Below are 27,451 nucleotides of genomic sequence, written 5' to 3' on the forward strand. Positions count from 1 at the left end.
AGGCAGTGGAGCCAAATGAAGCTAACTAGCACCCCCTTTTGAAAGTGCACTCTTGACCAGAAAAACAATCTTCTATCATTCCCTTTTCATCAGCTTTGAAGCTCATGTGGCAGATGAGCTTTCTGTCACCCGTGCAAATCTAGATTGGACTGTCTCACAGAAGTGAATGGATGGAGTGATGAGCTGAATTAGCGATTAATTGGGATTAAAATGTTTACCACAGGAGGTTGTTGTGGATGACCTTTTATGTTCAGCATGTGTGCGTGTATGTGTGTGTGTGATAGATGCTAGAGAAAACAACAGCTCAGCTTTGATTAATATGGATTAGGAGTCTTACAACTCATAATTCACACACTGAACAAAAAAACATGTTTGGTAAAGCCAATTCCTCTCAAATATGAAAAGTAATTACTGTCTAAATGTGTCTTGCCTTTTTTGCTGTAGCTGAAATATGGCCTAACTTTCACAACTATCACCAAATATTACATAAAGAAATATTATATTGGTATTATTGCAGTATAAATCTTCTTGTGAAGTTAAACCTTAGCATGCAGAGGAGTTTGTATTAAAGCTGCCCACTCAAGTTGCCATGAGCAATAATATGTGATTAAAACAGCAGTCTTGGAAAGTAAGTCTAACTCATTAAAGGGTTTAATGCAACCTTATCTCCTAAATCATGCCCACCATGTCATATATGTGACAACTCAAACAATCTTAAATTATATGTCTTCTGTGGTGTGATTTCATGACTTTATGCGAGGATTTTACCAACAGATTTATAACAGTTTATATGACTTGGCATTTTTAGCCCTGTTTTCTACTGCATTCTAGTGTCAGACATTAAATCTCTTGTCTTGATAAAAGTCAGTGGACTGCTTAAGCACCAGAGTCAACAATGGAAACAAGTCCAGGATTTTATGTCAATATCTTTAAAAAAAAAAAAAAAACATATATATATTGCACTGTTGTCAGTAAACCAAACCAAAAATAAACTGCCGATCAGGTGGTCTGAACATATCGGATCCCCGCCAACAAACCTCCCAGTCATTGTACCATGCCAGTCATTGTTTAGCCATCACAATACCACATATACATCTGTCTAGTCCTTCATCTCAAATCCATCCGTCCATAGATATATACTGTACATCCATGCAGACACATTTCCAGGCAGCTAGTCAGAGCCCCAGGAGTTTGAGCCCTTACACGAGAGAGCAGTGTGGGAGAGACCCGATAAGCAGCTCAGACTGGATCAGTTGTAGCAGGAGGGGAGCATCGGAGCTCCTAATACCCACCCCCCACCCCTTCCATCAGTATCCTCCATTCCCTTGTCCTTTATATGTGTCTATACCCCTATTCTTTGATTCATTTCTATAACAAATTACTGTAAATTTCTCATGTTTTTATCCATATGCAGTCTTGTGTTGGTTAATCTTTTTTTTTGTGCTTGCAACATGCATCTCCAATCTTGCTCAGTGCTTCCTCCACCTATCTTGTCTGCCTCATCACTTTCATATCAACCTCTTCCCCCGCCTAACCTCCCGCCTGCTCTGAAACACCTTCTTATTCGAGCCCCACTCCCTCCTTCCTCAATGCTTTGCGAGCCCAACTAGTTTCTACTCAGAGTTCGGAGGCGTTGGAGGTCAAAGAGGAGACGGAGGGGCCGGGGAGCGGAGGGGAAGGGAAGGGGAGGGCTGAGTGAGTGTTGAGCTGGTCGGTCGGTCAGGTGCAGCGCCACCAGTGATCATTAGGGTTACAGCTGCCCGGGCCAGATTGTGTGCTGCCTGCACCAGGCGAGATGTTTTGCCCAGGGAGAAGAGCGAGCATCTGTCTGTCCCTCCCCGTAGACAGCAACCTCCTACCAGCCTGTCCAACTCAACCCAACTGGTAACAAGGTCACCCAACTCTTACTTTCTCTCACTCACGCACACCCACTCTGAACTACTCTGTACTTCTTTTCCTGTTTCGCTCACTCCCTCCTCTTACAGACAGCTCCTCTCACTCTCTCTTGTTAGGACAGGTTGTGAAAGCAGCAGGCCCTTAGTGCAGTGCAGATTGCAAAAGACGAGTGCATGTGATATTTGGACTGAAATGAATTTTTATGTGAGCTCAATGCCAAAGCACATAGCACCGCAGAACAGCTTTTCAAACTGTAGAAACTGTTTATTCGTTATCTGTGCCCAATGTTAATTGCATAGTTTGATCCCCGTTGATAAAGGGACACTTTCATCATAAGAAAATAATTGGCTCAGGCAACTTGAGAACTCATTTTTTAAACGTTTTTTACAACCATTGTTCCACCTTATCTTATCAAAATAGTACAAAATTATAATTATGCACAAAGCCCAAAGGGGAACTTGTATCTGTATATGTATTCACTATAGAACTGACATCCTTTAACTTCAATTTAAAGACTTAGACCTGATGAGAGTGCCTGTGGAGACACTGTGTTGAACTGCCTTGAACCAAAATGTATTTAGATTATCTTTTGTAATTATTTTTGCCTCATAGCTTAAAATGAACCACATTGTAAAGTACCATGAAAGCTACTGTATAAGTCACTATACCATCTCTAAAAATAAAAGGTTTTTAGGTTGTTAAAGGAATAATTTGAGAGATGAGAAGATTGATACCACTCTCAGATTTCTCCATCCAATATGAAGCTTGAGTCGCTAGTTAGCTTAGCTTAGCATAATGCATGGAAACAGGGGGTTGCTGTTAGCATGGCTCCATCCAAAGGTGACAAAATTCATCTGTCAGCACCTGTAAAGCTCACTGATATTTGGTTTTGGAGGGTTGTGCGCGTGACTATTTTTTTGTCCTAGTGCACTGATGTCATCACAGTGATATTTTTTTTATGTTATATTCTACAGAGTCCCACACAAAAAATTGCGTATATCCAAAAATTATCTAAGGTTTTACAAAGTAATGTTGACATGTTGGGGTGGTTTCCAGGCTTCTGTGGATATTTATTGAAGGATTGGTAATTCTAAACTACTGAATATCTTCCAGAAGCATTCCACTAGAAATATAAGCATATTTGCAGGATTTCTTACAGTGACATCTTGAAGTGGAATTAACAAGCTAACAAAGTATGTGCAAGTTAATTGGCCACAACAATGTGACACTCAAAGAGCTTGTATTTAATTTAAAGCTCTGGACACAGAAGGTCTGCTGTTTACACTCAAATCATCAGCTTCCTACCAGATTATGTGGGAAAATCCTCAGAGGAGTGATTTCTTCTTTGGTTGGGTGCCAAACCTCAGTATTGTTTGATAGTGTTTTTGGTGATTTGCTGATTGAATGCATTAGGTGATGGGTGCTAATCTCTCTGATCTAGCTTTGTTCATGGACTAACAACAGGATTGTACGAGAAGAGAAAATCTTACCAGGCAACAAATAACATATGGCCTCTGTTGTTAATCTATCAAACACAGTGCCCCCTCGACAGCAATAAACAGTTAATGAAAGTGTAGAATATTTAACAAGGTTAAACAGCATTGTCAGCCCTTTGTTTTTTAAGAATAAAATCCAGGCTATAAATGAATAGGCACGTGGCATCCACAGAAGCAGACATCAGTATAAAAAGACAACACATGTTTTTTTTATGCTTATCACAAAATCCTTAATATGTACACATAACACTCTTTTTGAACAAGCAGCAAATGTGCATCAGTCAGAAAGTGGAGGGGTTAGAAAGCAGTGAAACCTTTAATTCATTTTGACAGCATCATCTGTACTCAATTGTCAGCCAGACTGAATGAGCTGGGCCAGGAGCTGACAGAAAAGGGGCTGAAACAGGTGTGACACCAACTTTCTGCCTCACAGGAGACGATAAAGCCCTTGGTCAAGGGCACAGCACCTGGGCCATTGTTTTATCACACAAAATGGCTTTTAAGTGCAAATTTCCACTTGGTCCTAAAGGAGACCTGGCCTCTGCACTTGCTTTACTCATCTGAACCAATATGTGATCCGTCCTCATTTGCATAATGGGCAGAATGGAAATGAGGGGCCAGCTTTGTCAGCTCAAGACAAAAAGAAGAAAGAAAAAAGGGAGACAGACTGATGCCATTCTGTTGAACTGCATCTGTACAACACAAAGGTGTGATATCTTGAGCATCATTTGACCACTTTTAATTATGATCAGAGGTTATATTAAGCACAGCCACTCTCACGGTTTGACAAAGGCCTTGTAAGTGGCTGCTAAATGGTGGATAATCAAACAGCATACAGAAGGATCACGCAAGTGCGCACACCTCTTTATACATCCTTATCTTTTGTTAGCTACTCATAGGATTTAGACCGTTTTTTAATTGCAAAAGCTTCTTTTTCACTTTTCAGGCTTCTGTTTGACAGAGTATGAGTTATTGAGATGCAGACAGCTTTCACTCTCGTAGGGGGCTGGATTCTTCTGGTTATTTTATGCTGACTGTGTTGCGCTCAAGTTGCATCATATGTTTTCAAGTTTCATCTCTCAGTCTGCCTAACACGAGATCAGTGAGTGAGGACTTGGCAGTTGGGCTTGAATTCATCCCCCCTGATGAAACTGATTCTTCTGCACCACTCAACTATCAAAACTTTATCTGCTGTGTTAGTGCACTTTAGATGTGTTTGTTTCACAGAGGGGTCAGACTGGGGTCAGCGATGCAGCAGTGCCCGAGAATCTGATGGGTGCTCAAAGCAACTTAAACATTGTCCTGTTCTACAGGACAATAGCAACTACAGAAACAACGAAGTTGATAGAAAACAGTTTCAAGTTGGACGGCTGCTTCTCCAAAGTGTGTAACAGCTAAATACACTGTAAAACCTTGACTGAATTGGTTTTCAAGATGACTACCCAAAAATCACACATTGTGATTGGATATTCTGTTTGGGCATCTAAGCTAGGCTAGTTAGCTTTAGCAGGCTGAGTTGCTGTGTTACTTTTTTCTCCACTATGATTACATTTAACCACTTCCTTATTAATGTGGTATAACAAAATTAATTACTGAAATTACTTTTCAGTTACAGGAAACAGGCCAGAAAAGGTCAATAAAATAGATTTAGCTAATGTATTTTATCTCTGTTTTACTGATATCCACACATTTCTATAGCATAGTAATTATTACATGGTGAAATTGATGTTAAAAAATTTGATTCTTTTCTTATCTTGGTTAAAATTTGTAGATAATGTGATTTGGATTTTGTAGAGTATATTCCTATCTCCCTATTTTTGTGGCCACCTAGCTGCCTTTTACATATTAGTAACAAAAAAACACAGCAGAGTTGAGTTTTGAGTTTGAGCTAAGTGATGTGGCTTTCCTCTTCTTCATCAGAGGCTGTTCTGCATATTGCTCTGCAACAGCATGGCCTCCTCACCACCTGCACAGTGGGCTCTGTGGCTGGGGTTCCAAACTGTCAGCAGTGGTGCAGTGCAAATAGCAAGACATCACTGCCCGCATCAACTTAAAGGCATCCTCATTATGACTCATCTCACTTCTTCAGTTAACCACTGCTAGTTTTTATTGTTATCTAGGCTTTTCTGTGACCTGTAAACGGCATTGTGGTGCGACAGCGCACCCTAGGTTGAACTGCAGTAGGAATACTACTGAGAGAGACACACATCTCAGTGCATAAAAAGACATATGGGTAATAAAACGTTATTGTTTGAGTATGACACGCAATTACAGCCATCACCTGTAATCAGTGATTGTAGATTTTAAGCACTCCCCGTTGAAATATACCATGAGAGCCAACAAGCTTGCACCTCCTTTCTTTTGACAGTGATGCAATGCATATTGGTACAGTTTGACAATATTTGAGAGGCACCATGGGTTTCTCTCTCTCACTTACAGACACTTAGAGGCACACAGAAAAATAAGAATCAATGATTCCTGTTGAGAAAGAAACTTACCAAAGCTCATCTTACATGTCTAAATATGATTTCTTTCCTGTTGTCTGTTGGGGAGCATCGTTACAAGATATGTATGCTGAAGTGATATTTCCAATAAGCCGGTACTTACTTCCTCTGTCTTCTTCCCTTGCCATTCTTGCACTAAGGCACAAAGGTATTTACTTAAGTTTAATCTTCTTGAGCTTTCTACAACCAGGAAACACGTCCACATAAATTCTTACATGAACAAATACACAAAGAGGCAAAACCCTGTCGCCTTGTTCTCTGCGAAGGTAGATTATCTGTGAATGCACAGAGAAATTTCTCGGGGGATGCTTTGGCGCCGAGTAATAAAACTCGGAGAGTGTTGCCTTTGCCAAGCTGAGACATCTGGTCACCTTATCACAGATAAGTGGGGGTTAGTCCTGGCATCTGCTAGAATTAATCCATTTTGCAAACACAGTTATCCTAATCTCCTAAATATGTCATTCCACAACTGTACAAAGCAGTAGGTACAATTTCACCTTTCCTTCTCCACCGTGCATAAGATTGATCAAGGCCCACTTTGCTGCACCGTGTCATGAAACGTGAGCAGTGACACAGTATAGGAGTGGAAGACAAAAAAGAGGTTGGAAATCGGTGTCACAACCTGCACCTGGCCAACTATTTGCCGGTGCCCAGTCTGGTCTACTGCTAGCCACCTAACATCCCTGCATGAATATTCATGTGGGCGGATTTCTCTTTTGTTGCCTGCCTAGTCAGCAGTCACAGAACACATGGTGAGTGTTGGCAGCGCCCGGCCTAGGTAGAGGGGCCGCGGACGGAGGCAGTGGCAGGAACCAGGACCTGTGAGGCTGACTGACATTTCCATCTGTGGCGAGGCCTGGTAATTATCGGGGAGAGGAGCGCCCGCAGCAGCGCGCCATCTGCTAGGGGAGATGGCTCAATGAGGTATGAGCACGAGCGGCACTCCGTCGGGCCACTGCCTGCCTCTGACATGAGGGCTCGCATCTGCTACCGAGGAGCCGGGCCGCCCAACACAGCCTGCCTGCCTGGCCGAGAGAGGGGGCTGACAGGAGGGAGGAGAGCAGCCAAGAGCCCCCCTGACCCCCTCCACCCCCACCACCACCCACAGCCATCACTACCACCACTGCCCTGCCAAAGGCACACTTGACAAACAGCAGAGCCCACTCACAAGTTTCCATACAGATCTCATCAAGTTGTTGTTGTTTTTTTTTTTTTTTGGTAAAGGATGCTTCTCAGTTCCAGTTCTTGCTGAGGAATCCATCGTTGTTATGTCAGTGTCAACGAATGTTGGCACAGGCGTACAGTATGAGGTGAGATTGAGTGAGCAAATGCATTATACAACATGCGTTTGTGGCAGTGGATGGCTGGGCCCAGTTGATATCCTCTACTGGTGTGCTTGTTAACCACAGAATCTGCTTCTGACTCATTTGTGAAGCACAGCTCTCTGAGACTGGTCGGTTGTGGGAGCCCGGCGCCATATCACACAGCCTCCTCACACACCTAGCAGGTGCGTGTGTGTGTATGTGCATTTGCCTGTGTGTATGTTGTCCTCATCTTCTCATTGTAGCTCTCATTTTGCGCCCAGCATGGTTAGTCCAACTGTGGTTCTGTTATTACACTCTGCCCACAGACATAGACACACACACACTTTCACATCCACTCACTAACATCCCATTAACAGTGAGCACAGAGCGCAGGCCCACTGCTCACTGAGCAGTCAAGATGGCTAACTACTGAAAAACACAGCTGTGTGTTCTATTGTGTGTTTGTGAGGTGTGAAAACAAGAAAGTTTCTGTTGTGTGTTCTATACTTGTTCTTACTGTAAAGAGATTTTTCTTTTCAGAGGATTTATAGCGATTAGTGGATTCCCTTGCTGAGACAAAGTACTTTTGTTCAGTTCTTTCATGTAGACTTAGACATTGGTGTACTTGTGTATTTGTTTTGCATTGACTTTGCTAGTGTTTGAGGGAAAGGGGAGAACTGGAGAGTCCAAAATGGAGGAAGCTATCATATCAGCTGTGTCACATAATCCAACTTTATATAACTGCTCTGCTAAATGAGACGCAAATCTCATTTAATATGGTTTTCCTGTTAATATCCATTTTGCTACAAATGAAACTAGTCACACTAGCTGCTGCATGGCTAGCAAGTGCTCACTTCCTGCACCACCTGTTTTAAAAGGATGCGCAACTGAATTTAGCTCGGCCACCGTTTAGATGTTATTAGTCACTTGTTCCTATCAAACAGAGCGAGCAATTTTGACATTGGTGAAGAACTTTGTCCTAGATTTAAATGATAACTAGTATTTTTGAACATTTCCCATATTTTTGGGTGTAAATGATTGACAGGGACAAAAATCGATGCATTTTTGAGCAGGAGCAGCGCACCCAGCAACCTAGGAACAGGTGCTGCAATGTAATCCAACTCGGCATTTGTCCACGTTAAAGTACATCCACTAAAGTAGGGTTTTTTTTGTTTTTTTTTTTGCCACGTTATGAAAGACTAAGGTTCTCTTTGTTTAACCACAAACATTGTTATATATTGCTACCAGACTCCATTGACATAAACAGTAATTTTACCAAGCAGAACACGGGAGTTGCTGCAATATTGCTGCCTTGATCAATTTTGTTTGTTTGTGCCATTGTGTGACAGTGGTGGAAGAAGTATTCAGATCCTTTACATAAGTAAAAGTATCCAGGTTCAATAATATCTGAGTTATCCTGTTCCATATCTTACCATGCAGAGTAAACCAGTGTATCTGTGGCAGTTTCTTTAACTAACAAACTTTCATTTTACCTCCTCCTGTTTTAGATCTTTTAACATCTGTCAAGTCTCTGACAAGTTGTTGTGGAAGTTGTTTTTACCTTTGTGGATCAGTGTTTTCACACTGCCCCCGTGGCTCTTGCATCACTTATTATCGCTTGAGATTTACTCTAAAGGAGAGGAAGAGCAAAGGAGGCAGGAGAGGTAGAGAGAAAGAAAGCATGAGAGAGAAAAGGAGGGAGAGGGAGAGGAGGAAGGGGAGGGGTAGAGAAAGTGAGCGAGAGAGGGAGAGAGAAGCGCATCTCTTCATCGCAGGATTTTATCTGACTGTTTGGACAGATTGGTAGAATTCAAAATGCAGCAGGGGCCTGTGATGTGGCAATAAAGCGTTTGCCTTTGATCCCGCCTCACTATTTTTTTTCTCCCCTGCACATGTGCACGTCAAAATCAATTAGATCAACTCTGAAGAGGCGAGGCAGCTGCGCATCCGCACAACAAACCTTTGCATCACCTTAGTTTACCAACAATCTGGTTATTATTCTCATTGTCAACTCATTGATACAAACTCCAGCACTGCCATCACCTGCATGCACAACAAACTTCAAGGTGTGTGAAAGATAAAATGGTATACAAATAGAATATCCATCTTAACAGACAGAAACACATGCTTACATCCTAGCCGCAGCTGTCAATTACCTACAAAAAAACCCCTCTTTGATAAGGAAAATTTGAATTTCCCCCCCTCCCTGCTCTTGGAGTGGCTTTTTCAGATGTCGTAGCACTTATGAGAAATTTGTGACAGCATCAACAGCGCCTATTCCCCATTCAGCAGCATTAACTCTGTGCCATGTGTCTAACAAACGGAGGCCATTCTGGAGCCCTTAATGACAAGGCTGCTCCGCTCCTCTCCTCTCCCCCTCGCTCTTTTCAAATTGCTCTCTAAATGAAGTACAGCTGTGTGGACCAGGTGCTGCCATCCCCCTTTCAGAAAGAACAGGAAATTATGAAATCCCCAAATCCTTCACAAATGGCGGGCAGGAGGGAAGGTTGGAGAACGTCAGCTCGGCTTGCCTGGTCTGTAGCTACATGTCTCTTGTCGCTGGATGATCTTTCATTCGCGTTCATCGTCAAGCTCTCTCCATCCACCGCTCCGACCCGTCACTTACGAGTGTCAGGGCATACAGCGAATGTGCTGATAGGTTCATTCAGTTGCAGCATCACTTTGACTCTTGGTGTAATTTTTAGAAACATGTATTGATGCTGGTGGGTGCAGACTTTTTGGGAGCAGCACTAAATATGCGCTTAAATGCCTGATGTTAGGTAGGTTGCAATTACTGAAAATAGTTTTTTTTCATGTGTGTGTGGTCCAGAGGCTTTCCCTGACTGCAGTTTTAACGTTTTTATCAATCCTATCAACTGTGTTAAAAGGTTTATGACTAGGCTGAATAAATTAACTATGCCATCTTTCCTCATCCTTTCAAATTCAGGGTTCACTTAAAACCTGCGGTAACAAACACAGGATCCAGCTAATATTTGTAGCTTAGTGTTTTCTCTCTGTGTTCTAAACAACAGAAAGAGCACAACTGCTGAAGTAGGCCTCCTGCTCAGGAGACTGTCAATGTGCAGCTGTCAATGTCTCCATAAAGCCCCATATCCATAATAGACAAAGCACTCATCAAGCCTCAGCTTCATCTGGCCTCCCAGATGCCCCATCACCAGGGGCAAATCCCATCCAGGACTGAGCGGCGCACCATGCAGCCAGATGTGAACTGGCAACATGGCCGTGGGGTCAACACATGGCAAAGGTAGACCCAATAAATGAATTATACTCTGATTATCATAAATGTGGCATCTGAACATGGCGCTTATGTTACTGCTGTTTGGAAGGGAAATGCTGGGACATACTGTATCAGCTGCAACCACTGCCTCTGAAGCACACACATATAGTCACACACAAGCGCAATATAGAATTTAAATATGTGGTTCATATTTCATTGTGTTAATATAAAAATGGAACATTATAGGACATTAGTGTGCGTCTATGTTTTTTGGTATTCATTAACATATTATTCAAACTTTGCGCAAGGAAATTACAGGAGGTAACATGATAGAGCCAAAACATATTTAGGATTCTCAGAATGATTCCATGCCATATGCCCTGTATTTGTACATAATTCCACAATGTTCTAGGTCGCTCCCTCAAACATATTCTGTTTCGTCACATGCCAAAAAGACCTTTCCCCCCCCCCATCCCTCCCTTCCTCAGGTTTGACACGTTTGCATGCGGTATCTGGCTGCCCTGGCTCCCTGTCTTCCCCTTTAAAATGCCATGCCAACTTCAGAGGACCCAGGTGTATGGGTCCGTTATCAATTCCACTAACAAGCGTGCTTACTGGGATCACAGGACGCGTTGTGGCTTGCTTTAAAGTCCCCGTCTGTAGCCAAGGCTGACCTGAATTGGAGACATGCGGCCCCCTGCTGATAGCAGCCAACCTCTGATGGGCAGTCCCTCTCCCAGACTTGGCCGGCACTCTGCCTGGGAAGGAGGAGGGGAGAAAAGAAGAACTCTTTGAAATGCTGGAGTTCCATGAAGAATTGAGAAGCAGGACAGAATCAAAGGCTTCTGATATAGGAAAGGAAGAAAAAAAAATATAGAATCAAGACTTGAAGATGAGGAAAAAGGGAAGATCGAAACCCCACCCCACCCCACCCCACCAGCACCACACACACATACACATGCACACTCTAGGTTATGTATACACTGCAAACAAAGGACATTTCTGAAGTTGCAAAGAAAACTTGTCTAGCTCTTCGCCACAGAGGCCTTCACATGAAACCTACAGTTTTAAAAAAATGTTTCTGCAGCTCACACAGTGTTGACATGAAATGACTAATCTTTACTGTAGATATTACACAAAGTATTATAAAATATTATTATAAAATATTATTATAAAATAGTTCACGCTCCATGTGTTATAAAAAGAAAAACTGGTGCATGTGTTTAAAAATGAGTCTCTAACTCGGCTCTTGCTGCTGCTTGTATTGGTGGTGATGGTGGCAGCCTATGGCCATTATGTCCAGGTGGCCTAGAGGATGAAGGGGCTTTATTGAGAGCTATACATACTACACACACACAAACACACACACACACACACACACACACACACACACACACACACACACACACACACACACACACACATACACAAGTGTGCACAGAAAGCTTCACAGCTGCTAAGGCCTTCTGCATGTCAATTAGGACAGCAGTGGATGTACAGGGACACATGGACTTTCACACTGCACATGTATAATGCATGACAGGTTGGTTGGACTGTTTTGAGGTGCGCCGGTAGTGCTGTATAAAAAATATATATATATTTATTTCAGACAGGATCACACACCTGAGATTCCCACTGGCAGGTGGATTTGATTTGAGTTGGCTTGTGATGTATTCATATATATTTGTGTGGCATGTATGTATTTGTCAAGCTTCTTCAGTTGCTCACGTGTACAAAAAAGCATAAAAAGAGGGAATGGAGGTTATTGCTTAGGGAGGTTGTCTGAGAAAAAGAGGAAGTGAAATTGTTGTGACAGCTATTAATTCCCCAGAATCTACCCTCATTTCCATTCTCACCTGAATCAAAACAATTTTCATGGTGTAGTGTTCAGTCTGGAGCAGGATACTGGATGATTAAAGATCTTCACTTTGGAGGAATAGCATAATAGCCATCGATATCACAAGATTCCATATGAAAAATGTTCATTTTTATAACATCTTGATAGCGTTAAGAATCTATGTATATCTTTATCCTACTATCGATTGTTTGCCCACTCGCATATTCTTCCTGTATTTTTGCTCAGATGTGATGTGAAGTTTTGCCCCTTCACAAAAACATCCCTTTTAAGGTCAAAGCAAGTCAGAAGTTATGTGCAGAAGCTAGCACATTATGCTGATTACTCTTATGAAAATTGCATGTAGTGGGGTGAGGGGTCACCAGAGCTTAATTCCGTTTTCATGTTTTGTTTCACACTAGCCAAGCTGTGGATGTCTGTGTGTGAGGCACTGTTTGCTATTGGCCTTGACAGCGCACAGTGTAATTGGCTCACTAAGGTGATTCAGTAATCGTCTGAGTGACACCTTCCCTGGCAAATTTTGACATTGGAGGTGGATGAGGATGCGGCGGGCTTCAAGTGCCAAGGCAGCTAACCTTGTAGGGAAACCAAATTTACAGCAGGGAAAGGTGGAGAAGACCCGTTTCATTCAGTGTATTTGCATCCTATAATGAAAAGGTACAATTAATAGAGACATTTTTTTCTTATCCTCTTAACCTTATTGACTCGAACCATAAAATTGTCCTTGTTCTAGACTGTTTTAAATAATCATCTGATTTCATCATCTGTCCTCTGCTTCCATTTCGACCTCCTCCTCATCCTCATCACCTACTTTCCTCCCCCTTTTCTTTCTTCTCCTTTCCCCTCATTCTTCATTTAGCTTGTACTTCTGTGGACCATCCTTGCTACTGCCCATCTTCTCTTCCTTCTTCATCATCTGCCACATGTCTTCACCCCCCCCCCCCCCCCCCCTTTCCCCTCATGTACCTCCTTAGCTCCTCTTCTCCCATTCTTCCGCCTCCTCCACTTCCTTCTCCTCCCTTTTGCTCCCGGCGTAACTCATGGAGAGGAGGAGCAGCCAGAGCCGCTCTGTTCCTCAGGACTGTCCTCCTCGTGCAGAACACAGATGGTTATTATGGAGCTGCACATAAATTGATTATGTTGGAAATTAACTGTTGCTGTCAAAGGCAGCCGCCAACCTGTCCCAGTGTGTCCCTGTGCCCGCTGATGCATAGGATCCAGCTGATGGACCAGATGTTTGCACAGTGCGCTGCTCCTTTTAAGGTCAGCACAAAAGTGGTATGGGGGCTCTCTGATCTCCATCTCTTTGTACTTGCAGCCTGTGCCCTCTTGCCTCTTGACATTTTCAGGAAGTAGAATGGGAGCTTTCGAATATGGATTGGATGATTGTGTAGTTGCAGCGATTGATGTGTCTTTTTTTATTTCACTGAATATCACATGTTATGTGTTTCTGCCTTTATCTTTTTTTCCTTTATTTCGTTTTGGACTGATCATATTCACAGGATTTGAGTGAGTTCTTTCAAGAATGGAGGCTCCCGCTAAGTAACATTTAATCTATGGGAGGTTGAAATAGGCCTCACGTCTGTGCCAAAAGACCATGTAGTCTCTTCAACACAACCAGCTTGCCAAGAGTCTCCAAACACTGTCGCTAAGTAGGACTGTCTTCCAGAAGCTCATTACAGGTTGGTCTGGATAAGCATGATGGGTGACTCCTGGCTGTGGCCTCGGGGGACAGGTACCACAATGCCAAACTCAGCAGAAAGTCAGGTCTTAGGAGTGTTGCTACATCGTTTTCCAGGCCTGACCTTGATTCCAGGCCCACTCCTGCATGTTTCCGTATGCATGGCAGAGTACGAAGGGCTGCCAAAATCTGAGCCAAACAGGGAAGAGAAGCCCCCTGTGATTCACACACACACACACACACACACACACACACACACATCAACACTCAGACACATGAGTAAACACACACGCAGACACAGGCCAAATCCCATCACGAAGGTTAACTTTCATGGAGCTGGAAAGCTGAATAAGTTGTTTCATATCACGTAAAATTGATTAAAAACTAAGAAATGAACTTAGAGGATAATTATCAAGACTTTTTTTCACATGCAGTGCAACGCATAACGTTATACATAAAATCAGGATTCTAGGCATTTTCCATTTTCCTGCCTGTGATCACTGCATCGCACACATTCAGTCAAATACATGGCTGGCTTTTCGTTTTTATAAGAACATTTTGTTCTTGTTTGATGTAAAATTCTGGTTTGTTTTTATATTCATGAAAAGAAACGACTTCTCTGATGCACCTCCACCATGGCTTTAGATATGTTAATACCTCTCAAGTGCAAAAGTCTCTTGAAGCATTTTGATTTGCACTGCTCAGAGGATGAGGATCACTTTTAAGAACATTTCTGGTAAAAAGCTGTCAGATGCTTTTAGCAGCTTGTGAGCAGAATAAAGCCTCGCTGGTCAGTGAACTAACCGAATCCTGTCTCGGGCCAGGGAGGCATAGTGACATGAATATGAATGTCAGCAGGTGATAAACAGAGTGGATTTCTGGGACGTGTGAATGTTTGCGACACATACCCCTCACACCCCAGATGTAGGCGAGCTGGGGAGGCTGCCACTCAATTTGACGACATCTGAGCAGTTAACAGCGGTATTGGCTATGACAGCCTGACTGCATGGCAGCAAGTCTCATAGAAAACTTCATACAGGAACAATATACAATACAGACAAATAATTACCATGTATCATGTTTTTTTTCAGTGCAATACAAATGTTATTTATCTGAATGGAAACTCTGCAGATACTGTACCAATTTCTCTTTGGGAGTGTGGTTAGTAACACAAGAGAGAAACTGCTTAAAGGGAATCAATATCACTCCAGTTCAGCTTAATCACATTACAGATACTTGGATATAAATCTTGTCTCTAAAGGCTTTTACATAACTTTTGGATCTTGGGGGTGGGGGTGGGGGGCTTTTTAGAAATCAATATTTCTCAGAGCTTAGACTTTTATCAAGTAGAAATCTGGGCAGAAAACCTTCCAACTAACTACAGCCAACACCTACTTGGGCGTGGGCCAATCCGGGATCGTGAACTCACAATAATCAGTTCCAGAGCCTATTTGTGAATGGCCTATTACAATCTTCATATACTGTAACATATAATATCATAATCTCAATAAGTACACCAGCGCAGACAGTTAACAAATATAATTCTAGTAAAGTAGTCTGACCTGAATTGAAAGCCACATGATGACGAAATGTACTGCAAGTCAGTATGATGCTTTGTATCGTTTGCATCCTCGGTCTACAGATAATGTACATCAGCTCGTATGTCACAGACAAACGAGAGCCTTTCTTTGTGTTTTGGGGAATGTAAATAGATTTATTCTGCATCAGCTGAAAAAGACAAACAGCACCTATCCAAATCAAACCATGCGAACTGTAGCTAGTGAGTAACTCTAGAGAGAGAAGGCTGTCCACAGACTTTGAGAGTGATAACAAAATCACATCAAAGTGTGTGGACATTTCTGCAGTATACACATGGACAGTGAAAATGACATCTAGTGTGAAACTCTGCTAGGGAGCATGTACTAATAAAAAGGTGACCTGAACAGAGTAAAGAGGATCTTTAATCCAGCGTGCAACTTGCTCTGCAGCTAGATTTTCTTTTTAAGTTTTAGAGTATTTTTTTTTTATATTCCTTTTATGTCTGAATTTCACACAGACTCTCTAGAACCACAGTTTTTCTGCATCACCACTGTACACTGTATCTTGGAGTGGCACTGTTTATTCTAGCTGGTCTTGCACATTAAGCAGACACCATAGCAGAGGATATGCTACATACTTTCTCAGTGGAGGACCCTGTTGCATATTAACTACAGTTGTGAAATGTTTGAACGAGTTTATCTCCTTTTACAACATATTTACGTATAATATCTTTCAACAGCCAGACAGAGTAAAAAAAAAAGGGCAAAGAAAACAAATTCAGGATTTCAGAGCAATGTGCTTCATTGTTCCACAACTTAGATTATAAGAGAGAAAAGGCTGGAGGATTTCTGGTGATTTACACTCCTCTGTATGAAAAACAGGTAGGAATCTCCTTTTCTTCTCATCTCTATCAGGCTGGAACACCTTGGGCTGATAGGAGCTCAGAGGTAGCTACAAGCTCAACTGAAATTTTCCATGTTAAAAGTGTGTGTGTGCACACGTGCGTGTGCATGTTCTTGTACACACCTGCAAGAGGTTACGCGTGTATGTCCACGTGTGTCTGCGTGGGTAGGTGTATGGTAGTGGTGGGAGATATTTTCCAATCACCGCTCTGCCGGTTTCTCATTGTTCTGGGAAGCTGTTTGCCACTCTGCACGATTAACAGTATTATCTGTACCTAGCCCAGTCAGCCAGCCAGTCCTTGGGCCATTGTGTTCCCGTCAGGGGTGAGTGCTCTCGGCGCTGCGTGTCACGCCTGCCCCCCCCCCCCGACAGTAGGGACAGGCTTGGCTAGGCCCAGGTGGGGACGTGCTGGCATTTGGGCACTGTCCGCTGCAGGAGGGAAGGGAGAGACGGGAGGGGGTTGTGGAGGGGGGGGGGTTTAGCCACCACAGGCAGGCAAGAGGCAGAGAACGGGTCCCTTTGTGCAGTCAGAGCCCCAGTTCAGGGGTGAGGATGGGTGAGGGAGGGGGGTGAGGATGGGAGGCCCCCGGGGGCCACCTTCGTATGCCCTGAGCATCAAGCTCCATCTGGTCACTCTGCAGAGAGGACGGCGTCTGTGACAAGCCTGCTTTTAGAAAACAGAGCTGGCCACATAGTTTTTCGGTTTTGCTCTGCCTACCTCTCCCTCATGTTGTCACTCTAATGTGTTTTGATGATCTGCGAATGAGTGCGCCTGGTCTGTTTTTATAATGACAACTATTACTTTTAGTGCTTAAACTACATTTTCTTTACAGGATCTTATGCTCCTGTGCCAACCTGGCTAATTTCCAGGACAGTGACTGAAAATAAATCAAGAAGCAAACACTCATAGGTAGCCTTTTAACCAAATTTGTGTCTTATTTGATTTGGTGATGTGGTCTCCTCTGATGTAAATGCCATATTAGCATACCATTGACAACCTACGGGACTGAAGCTCTCCATCTCTGTTCCTCTTTCTCTCTCTCTTCCTCCCAGCCTCCCGGCCTCTCTCACCGCTGACCCCTCTGCCCTCCCCCTTTGATGAACTCATGAATTCATCGCCCCGGTTCTCGGGCCCTTCTCTTCCTCTGCTGCTCTTTACCCCTCTTTCCCTATGCTGTATAATTGACTCAGCTGCAGCCTTTGTGATATAATAGCTAGTTTACCTGGCAGAATGACATTTCACAGGCTCTGAGCCACCATAAAGCTAATTGTTCTAGAGCGAGAGGGAGAGAACAGTGTGTATGTGTGTGTGTGTGCAGAGGATGATAAGAAGAGAGCGGTCGCTCCATTTGTGCTGTAGAGGCCAACGGAGGGTTAGAAGTGACATTTATCTCCACACTGAGACTCAGACCCAGCCGTGGCCTGATGTACTCTCTTCGTCTCTACCTCCTGTTCTTTCTTGCTCAAATTTTGTCTTTATTACCTTTCACAGACTTTTTGTAGTTTTATTCCTTTTAGTAGTTGTGCATATGTGTGTGTGCATGCAAGTAGTTAGTACAAACCTCCTCTAGACCTCTACCAGTCACCTGGCATGAGAAAGATACGGTTTTTAATTAGGCCCAGTGGCTGTGTTATTTCTCCTCTCAGTATTCAGCATAGTGTAGAGGGAAAAGCATAAGGTGGTTTCTCTACAGTACGTGTTGTTCTGGTTGCTCAGTGCTGTTTGCCCTGTCCATCTGTCTTCTTTAGAATGAATATATGGTACAAGTCCATTTGTTCTAAACAAATGTCAGCTATCAAATAAGGCGCTGCTGTTTTACTGAAATATGTCACAGCACAGTTCACAGTGCAGATGAAATGAAGTTCTCCATCATCTTTGATTTTTAATTTAAATTTCTACCAGAGATGTTGTTAAGGGAAAAATATGACTGAGCTCTCAGACTGAAACAACTCACGTAGAGTCTTGTAAAGATTATGTTTGCTACATGTCGTTTTGAGGTGCTATTACTTAATGCATTTTGGTATTTACCAGTGATGTTAAAGCAGTATGTGTAGCATTGTGAGTTGGCTTGTGACTTTTTATCTCTATTTATTCTGCTGAACTAGAAAACAGGGTGAATGATCAATATTGGCTGATATTAATCCCATTACAAAACGTTCCTTCTGAAACTGGAATATATTTGAGCAGGCGAACTAATTTAATTACAAAGCTTTCTGGTAATTAGTGTTCATTAAAGAGAAACTTAACAGCAGCCGAAAATATTGTTTTCTGTGGTTTAACTTCTCACTTTGTTGCAGTGCATTACTTTCGAGAGTGCACAGGCGCAAAGAAACCCACACTTCTGACCACACCCAACCACAGCCATCAGCGATGCTGGTTGTGGTCACAGATGAACAGACTGGAAATTTCAACCTTCATATCTTCTGTTGCTTATTGATGTCAGTGTTAATGGGAGTCATTTTCCGTAATGGGTGATGAGTAGGTTTCTGATGAAGCTGCCAACACCACCACCCCACAACACCAACTCGGAAAGATTTGATTTTCTTTTAGATTTCTCTTTTTCAAACTTGGAACCAATCACAACAACCTGTAAAGGTTGTTGCTTAGGTTACAGTGGAAAATTCAGAAATCCAATAACAAACGTGACTTTATCACTGCATTGGAAATGTACTTTAATGTAATAACTCTTATGCAGCTTTAGGTTAACTTAGGTAAAGGTCCTAGAACATAATAATGTGATTCTTGTTCTGGTTCATTGTGAAATACTGCATCTTGTGGGGCCCAGGAATTGAGATATAGCAGTCTGACTCTGCCCGTCACTCCACTGAATCAGCTTCTTTATATAGAGTCTGACAACACACTTGGAGAGTGGAGACCTGCCGCTGACATGTTTTGTATCGATTCTGTCTGTCTGACATTCAGATAGCCTTGTCTAGAGTTTCAGCAGAGAGAGAGACTGAGATGGAGGGACAAACAGAGAGAGAGAGGAGAAAGCTCCCAGAGGGAGAGCAGCTGCTCAGCAGTGCAAGAAGATACATTTCATAATGACAACATATTGCTATTGATTCCAGGTTTGAATGGGAGCATTGATTTGATTGAACAGTCATTACATCGTGGCCCTCAACAACCATAATGTGATCAGACTAAAAGCATGTCTAATGTTATCTACCCGGGGAAGAATTTTTTGAGTGTGCATGTTGAAAAATACTACATTTTAAAGGCAGAGTTCAACATTTTGGGAAATATGCTTATTCCCTTTCTTGTCAAGAGTTAGATGAGAAGACCAATGCCACTTAAATATAAGATTAGTGGATAGATGTTGTTACTTCACAGGAGCATACATACTGGAAAACAGCTAGCCTGACTCTGTTCAGGGTTCAGAAACACACCTTCCAGCACCTCTAAAGCTGTGTGTTAAAGCTGCTGCCACAGCTTGTCATTCCTTACATTCCTGCTTGTGAAAAAATTTAAACAAATGAGCTACAAATTCAGAGGTGTTTAGAGACAGGCATATTTTTAAAGTTTGGAGAGATCCAGGCTCAGCCCTGCTTTCAGCCTTTAAAGGGACTATTTGCAAGTTTTCTGCCGCTGAAACTGCTTTCTTGCTGGGAGCAGGTGGTGCTGATGCTTACTTTCAAAGAGCTTCAGCCATCATCACGTTTACAGTACAGGTTAGACTACGCCCTCTGAGCAGTGCTACTTCTTCAGGGCAGACTACAAGCTACACTGAGCTGCTATTGTAAAAAGATGAGATGGGCCAATTTGGCCAGGGCTAGTTGGTTAGCATGCTAACTTCAGTAGAGGAAAAGAAGTGATAGAACTAGAAGCAAAACCCGATTCTCTCCACATAAACAAATGAAGTCTGATGCTGAACTTTCTTCTAGACTGTTACGGAAACAGCTGTTAATGCTAACATTGGCTATGACGTGATAGCAAAACATACAAATAACTCCTTTAAGCTAAGCTAAGCTAGGCTAACCTATGCTAAGCTAATTTCCTCCTGGCTCTAACTTGATACTTAATACACAAATGTGAGAGTGGTATTTCTCCTCTCATCTGTCTAAATAAGAAATCAGATGAGTGGTATTTCCCAAAATTAGAATTAAACAATTTCTTTAATCTACTAGTACAGTTTCTGTAATGAGTCCTGTTCACTAATCTTTAAGCATCTTGAGTTATGTTATTGTAACAGTCAGCAATAGCATATGGAATGAAATTTACAGACCAAAACATTTAAAACGAATTTGTAAGAACAGAGTATTAGTTGAGACTGAGAGAGAACAAAAACATCTATAGCACTGGCAGAAACTGTATATGAAAAGCCTGCATTTTCAGGTTTAGTCATGCTCCAAGTAAACATCTTTCATGTCATATAAAATATAAGGAAACACATCCATCTATGCTGGCAGGTTTTGAGGAGGCATGTCCGCCTGCCTCTGTGTTGAACAGACTGTGGGATGTCACTGTAGCGTCACTAGGTTTCTTCTGCTCTGTTCCTGTCAAAAAACCCACAGGCCCACCCATCCAAGATGGCCTCTCTGTTTCCCACTTAGAGAAATAGATGGAGTGTTTAAGTGTTTTTGTCGAGTCAAATGGCACCAGGCAGATGACTGCATGCCATTACCATAATTTACCCTGATGCAGGCTGTCAGGGTGTATCATCAGCAGGTCTGTTTCCTGCCCTATGGAGCTTCCAGGAGCTTATAGACAGGTGTAGCATTCCACAGTCACCCTGTGAAGCTCCATGCAGGTTCAGATCATTGCGTAGTTTGGCAAAGTTTTGTTTGTTGCCTGCCACAGCTTGTCACCAGTAAAGTTAGCTTCACTTCCTCTTCTCTGGTGACAGCTGAGGGGTGCTGAGTGGCACTCGTCCTTCAGTCTGTCTGTATGTCCATCCCCACCTGTCTCTCTCTGCCAAAGCTTTCAGGGGCTGCCCGCACAAATCTGTCAGGCAGATGGGGGGCCGGCTTTTTACATGTCACTTGAGGGACGCCCAGGCAACACAATCTGCGGCCCACAATGCAGTGTGTTTGAACCTTGTGATACCCGAATGGAGAATCGATGCAGCGCCACGCACGGCCCAGATTCTCTGAAGAGTCCCTCCGTATCCTGCCTGTCTGTGTCTACCTTCTGCCGGGCTCCTTTAGAAGAACTCTGCATCTTTTATTTATCCCTTGAAATAAGGCTGGACCCTGACGAGAGCATAGGCTGCACACGCAGACACACTCTCTCTCACACACATATACACACACACAAATGGGCCTCCTTCTGTTACTGAAAAGTCGGCAATTATGGAGAGAGAGGGGAGGGACAGTTGGGATTTGCATATGTCGCTGAGAGAAGAAACTACATCTCCCACAAGGCCCGGCGGTGGAAATGAACCAGCTGTCCATGGTTTGTAGATCAGATCCCATCCTCTTGATTACGAAATCACAGAATAATAAGGACCAAAAAGTTGTGGGCCACGCTGTTTGTTCCTCCTTTGTTGTTCCCTAGAACAGAAGTTATTTTGCTTCCGCTGCCTCCGAGCTGTTTGCCATGTGCCAATGTTTGGTGCACTGTGCTCTACTTGTTCTCCTTCTCACACAGAAAATCAGAAGGCTCCAGCCCTGCCCCTCCAAAGCTGTCATGTGAACTCCCGCCTTTTGTTTAATTTACATTTTGAGGCACAGCCCATCAATTCCCCCTCTTCCCGCTGCCCCCTGCCAACACCACCACCCCACCACACCAACTGGCTTCATCAAAAATGCAGAGTTCAAACTAATTAGTGACATTTGGCCATTTGTGAAACTTTTTCCTCTCCAAGCTCAGCTTCTGTCAAGCATGGCCTCATAGCTCATGGAAGACTGGAATACTTTTCATCAGTATGAAAAATCTGAATACTATATATCAGTGACAAAAAGCTATTTCTACCTCCAAATCTATGCAGATTTGAGTAGACATCTTATTGCATGTTACAATATGTGATACAGTTAACTCATGATAATAATCAGTTTGACTTGAATTTCATGAGTAGGTTGTTCAATTTTCACTTTCCATCCCTCAAAAATCAACAGTACATGGAATAAATAATTATTTAATGTTAAAAATAATGGTACCCATTAAGCAAATCCAGATTTTTTTTTTTTTAAGTCTGTTGAGTTAGTCATGTATATTGTTTTCCTGTGTGAGCATATGTACACTATGTGGGCGCCTTTCAGCAAATTTAAAGGTTTGCTTTTGTCACGAGAGACATCTGTCTCACTGATTAAAAATAGCTCTCAGTCTGAAGGCAAACATCTGTAGGGACAAAAATAAATAAATGATGTGATAAAATGATGACATGAAATCTTAATTACACAGATAAGTATTGAGGTTCTAATAGCAGCTTGTGCAGATGTGTAGAATCTGGGGATTGGAGATATAACGCACACACAGGTCCTATTCAATGTGACTTGGCCAGTGCAGTGATGATTTTCAAAGGGCCTGTGGTTAGGTGTCTCTGTACTGCCAGCTGTTCTTCAGTGAAGGTGCAAACAGGTCCTGTGCATATAAACAGCCTTGTTTTTAGCTTGACCACTGTGCTTTTTTGCATTGAAATCTTCGTCTCTAAAAGAATCATACAATCTAAAGTGAAGTTAAAGTTTCCAAATCGTCAATCATATTAACAAAGGATGACATGACCACTTGTATGTGATTAGATTGACTCACAGTGATGAACCCACAGATAATTATCTCCCCCCTCTGTAGTTTCCCACACTTCTGCAGAGCTTTGTAATTTCTTTTTGTGGGCTTTTTTACGGCCCACCACCTTCTGCTGTGGTTCACATTGATCACTCTCATCAGCATTATTTTCAACCACCACAAACAGATGTCTTTTAGTGAAAAACCTCTGAAAGATCCACTAGACACTACCTGTCAAACAGCAAACGGACAACGTAGTGAGGAACATTCAGCAACTCAAGAGTGAAATATTTGTTTTAGAAGTTGGTAGAGACCAAAAACTGAGCTAAAGTGAAGCTGAAGTGAATACTGGACTGAACACGACTCAAAGAGAATGCTAAGGTTTCTCCTGTATCTGCTGGGTGTGTAAATAAACAACCGCTGACAGCTTGTTCCCGCTGCCCCCTAGTAGCCAAGAAATTATATCGTATCTTTATATCGTAAGTTCCACACATTTGAAGATCAGTATGCTAGTCATCTGGGGTACTGTTCAGCCCGTGAAAATAACTGTATAAAGTCCTCTGTGGCTCTGGAGAAGCATTGTCTGCTTTATCTGAGAAATAACCTGATGACATTGTCATGGGTTAGTCATCAGCTGGGGATTTTAGATTACAAATATGGAAAGTAGAAAATCTGCATCACCATTTGTCAGGCAGGAACTGCCTATGAAAAGATGCTATTAGTTTCATTATGTAATAGATGTTAGGTCTTGACATATATTATCAGGATATCTATAATATCTATAATTTTAACATGCTGTTTCTCAGTAGTTTCCCTACTTGAAGGAAGTGCGGTCCTAAATCACTAAATTACCCCTTTAAATGACCAAAACTGCAGTCATCTATACAAATGTTAATGATGTGTTCTACAGCAGTGGCATCAGTAGATATTTCTTGTAGATTCAGCTAAACATTTTCTAATTTAGCAGCTGCATAAAGTCTTTTTGTCAGCATTAGAAAGATTCCAGCTGTGATGATGGAGTTGACACTAATCGCATCGAGCTGCAGTCCTGTCTAGTCATATCTTTTCAATGAGATGCGACAACTGGTTCAGACATACATTGCACAAGTCATGACTTAGTGTTGTGTATCTATAGTTATAGTTATATCTCACAGGTGCCTAATTATTCATAATGTCACAGCACCCCCTTCAGCTGACTCACCAGAAGTCAGTGACATCTTGTCAAAAAGTGTGCCCATCTCTGACCTTTACCAACAGTGGTGTACTGAAATGAATGTTGCTGTTAGCTTTGATGTGATGTTTGCTTGTTAGTTGTTTCCACCCAGAACTTCAGAAATATATCTAAAATCGAAAAAGCATGGCTGCAAGGCCGACAGTTTCTGCCAAACTTTCCTCTACTGCTATGTTTTCCTGTAGAGTCTGGGTGAGAGGGGAGCACTTGAAAATGAGCAAACAGCAGAACATAGTGAGGAATGGAGCAGTGCAGGTGAGGAGAGGGGAGGTAAAAAGCTGACAACGTTAATATGGAACCAAAAGGAGAGTGCAACCTGGCAGTCACTCAAATCCTGCACCTGCACCTTTATAAAACAAGCTCTCCGGTGTGCCTCTCTGGCCCCCTCTCTCTCTTTTTGTTTCCCTCATTTCTCTCTCTCTCCCTCCCTCTCTCTCTTTCCTTTCCATGTGCTGTGGCTTGGGGCGTTGTCATTTTCGGCATGTTTTCTCTACACTGTGCACTCTCTGTGTGTGTTAATTGCGGCCATCCTTGGGGAAGGGGAGAACGATGAGGAGGACCTGTTTGAGAGTAGTCGTGCCAGGTTCTGTGGTACGACTCAGCGTGGAGCTACAGACACCTGGTCTGCCTGAAGGGCAAGAGGAAGGTAGACTTGCTTTTTCTCTGCTCCCTCCTTCTGCCCTCCCTTCGCTTTCTATTCGACCTCTCTCTCTTTCTTTCTCTCTCTCTCACTTTCACACACTTTCTCTCTCTCTCTCTCTGTCTCTGTTCTCCTCGAACTTGGAGAAAACAGCTGCTGTACAGCCTGTGCACAGGCATCCCACCTTAGCAGCCCAACCTATCCCATCAATCATGGTGTACTACTCACCGCTGTTTGTATGGATGCAGCTCGAAAGAGAGAAACTTAGAACTTTGTGGGTCAATGACTTTGAAACAATTTATCCAGAAAGCCCGAGGCCACCATACCAGCTGAAAATGTCTCATAATTTACAGTAATACATCAGTGACCATCCTCAGCAACTCTTGATCAAAGTTACTCATTTGGGATCCAGCACAGAATTTCCCACTCTCTGCACCCATGGGCCAGATCATTAATATCACTTAAAGAACAGAACTTTTGTCTTACTTTGAAAGTTTTGGTCATCATTTCTTTTGCTTATGATAAAAATGTACTCCCCAAAGTAATTTCAGAGATCTGCGACTATGGCTGAATACCTGCAATGCACTCCCTGCAAGTGGCCAGATGATCTGACAAGTTGGAAACAAACTAAACCATTTTATTTTGAGCTAAAACCGAAAGTGAGTACAACTGACATATTAGTAAAAATCCCTCCTTACATTGGAAAACTATGTTGCTATGTCCCCAGATCACAGTAATTTAAGGAATAGTTAGACAATTTGGGGAAGTAAGCTTATTCGCTTTAAATGAGAAGATTGATACCACTCTCTTGTCTGTAAGGTTAATATGAAGCAACTGCCAGCAGCTGGTTAATTTGTGATTTAACTGGGGATCATGGGCCGAACTGTTTCTTCTACATTCCTGGAGTCTCAGAAAGTTACTCTATCTGGATAGAAATAGTTGGGTCCATAACCCACCACAACAACCACAAAAGCCTTGCAGACATGAGAATGGTATTGATCTTCTCATCTAACTCTTGGCAAGAGAGCATGGAAGCACAATACCAAAAATGTTCCAAACTATTCTTTTAACAAGGTGAGTACAATCTTATCATAACTAAGGTAATGATGGCAAAACTACAAAAATAAAAGCTGCAGAAAAAGTTACAGAAATCAGTAAATGCAGATGACTGTTGATGGTGTCAGTCTTGCCTCATTAGCTTTTCCTCTGAGCAGAAATATTTTGAAGAAGATCGTTTTTTTCCCACATTTTGACACAGTATTGAAGTAGAGTCATATCAATGACTAATTTGGTGAAATTACATCTGTAAAATGATCACATTTAATCTTGTACTGGTAACTCTGAAACTGGACTGTGATCTGTGTCTGTCACCACAGTGTGGCTTGGATTTATAGTCTGTAGTGCTTTGTTGCTTTGTCACTGCTCCTTGGCCTTTCCACTCAACTTTGACATTCACCATCAGCTTTGTAGCCATATGTGCACATGGTGGTTGAGTGATGAAAAAGTTGCCCGTTTTCATATTCAAGTCTGACATATTGAGGAATGGAAAGATGCTCGTGGAGCGCTTGTGGGCAAAGACAGTGACATACGGACACAGTCTCTCACTCTCTCCCTCTCTCGCTTGCGCTCTCTCTCTCTCTCTCTCTCTCTCTCTCTCTCTCTCTCTCTCTCTCTCTCTCTCTCTCTCTCAGATACACACACATACACACACAACTCTTGGTCAGCAGCACAGATGAGTTCTGGGAAAACAAGCAGCTGCAGGAGGAGGAAAGGACCATAAGGCTGGATGGCTTGCCAAATTTCATCATCTATTATGGATTGCCTGAGATGCACACTCTACTGCAACCAGGGGCATGTCTCAGATTCACATGCAATCACAAATCTGCATGCACAAGCGTATGCATGCTCTCATGCACACCTCTTGATATACTGTGGTGCAGCATTTCAAACCCATAAACCCTATGTAACCACAACATAGAAGGCCAAACTGACACTGTTACATTGACTCACACTAGTGCATGGTGCATTACAGGATGTCAACCTGTTAATAAATTCTCTTTAGTAAAGTTTTGTTTTTGGTAAGCTGGGATTCATGATCAAAAATCTATAATTTTTCTATTAGCAAAACAAATGATGCATTTGTTGCTTCTTTCTTGTGCACTAATAATTGATCATATGTTTATAGCTTGAATATTTGTCATTTTACACTTTGAAGTGGCCTGCATTGGTATTTACAGTGTGTCACCTAAGTTAGAAATGTTCAAATTCAACACACAAGACGTTAAAGTGAATTAATGCATTAGGCAACTGTAGCAGATATTAAATGTGTCCAGACATGCAACCATTCTCATAGTTCAAGTGAAACTGATCAGCTGACAGGACCACTTCACACAAAGAAACAACCACATTAACATCTGCTCCTGGATAAACTTGTCACACTGCTAGTATGACAGCAAGCCGAATGAGATCATATATGACACTATAGGTAGGAACTATGGAT

At 42.4% G+C, this 27,451-nt stretch overlaps 2 long non-coding RNA genes across 4 annotated transcripts in view; one reads left to right on the top strand and one right to left on the bottom strand.

Moving 5' to 3' along the window:
- The window catches only part of LOC108888147 (uncharacterized), a 139,501-nt gene that overhangs the window by 101,272 nt on the left and 10,778 nt on the right, over window positions 1-27,451 (top strand). The window lies entirely within an intron of this gene.
- LOC108888146 (uncharacterized) overlaps window positions 1-27,451 on the bottom strand; it is a 48,082-nt gene that overhangs the window by 19,432 nt on the left and 1,199 nt on the right. For both annotated transcript variants that reach the window (XR_007815125.1, XR_007815124.1), the window contains exon 2: window positions 11,054-11,196. This is a non-coding gene — a long non-coding RNA (uncharacterized LOC108888146). The remainder of the gene's footprint in view (window positions 1-11,053; window positions 11,197-27,451) is intronic.

The sequence above is a fragment of the Lates calcarifer genome, linkage group LG19 (genome assembly GCF_001640805.2).
Source record: "Lates calcarifer isolate ASB-BC8 linkage group LG19, TLL_Latcal_v3, whole genome shotgun sequence".
NCBI classification, from domain to species: Eukaryota; Metazoa; Chordata; class Actinopteri; family Centropomidae; genus Lates; species Lates calcarifer.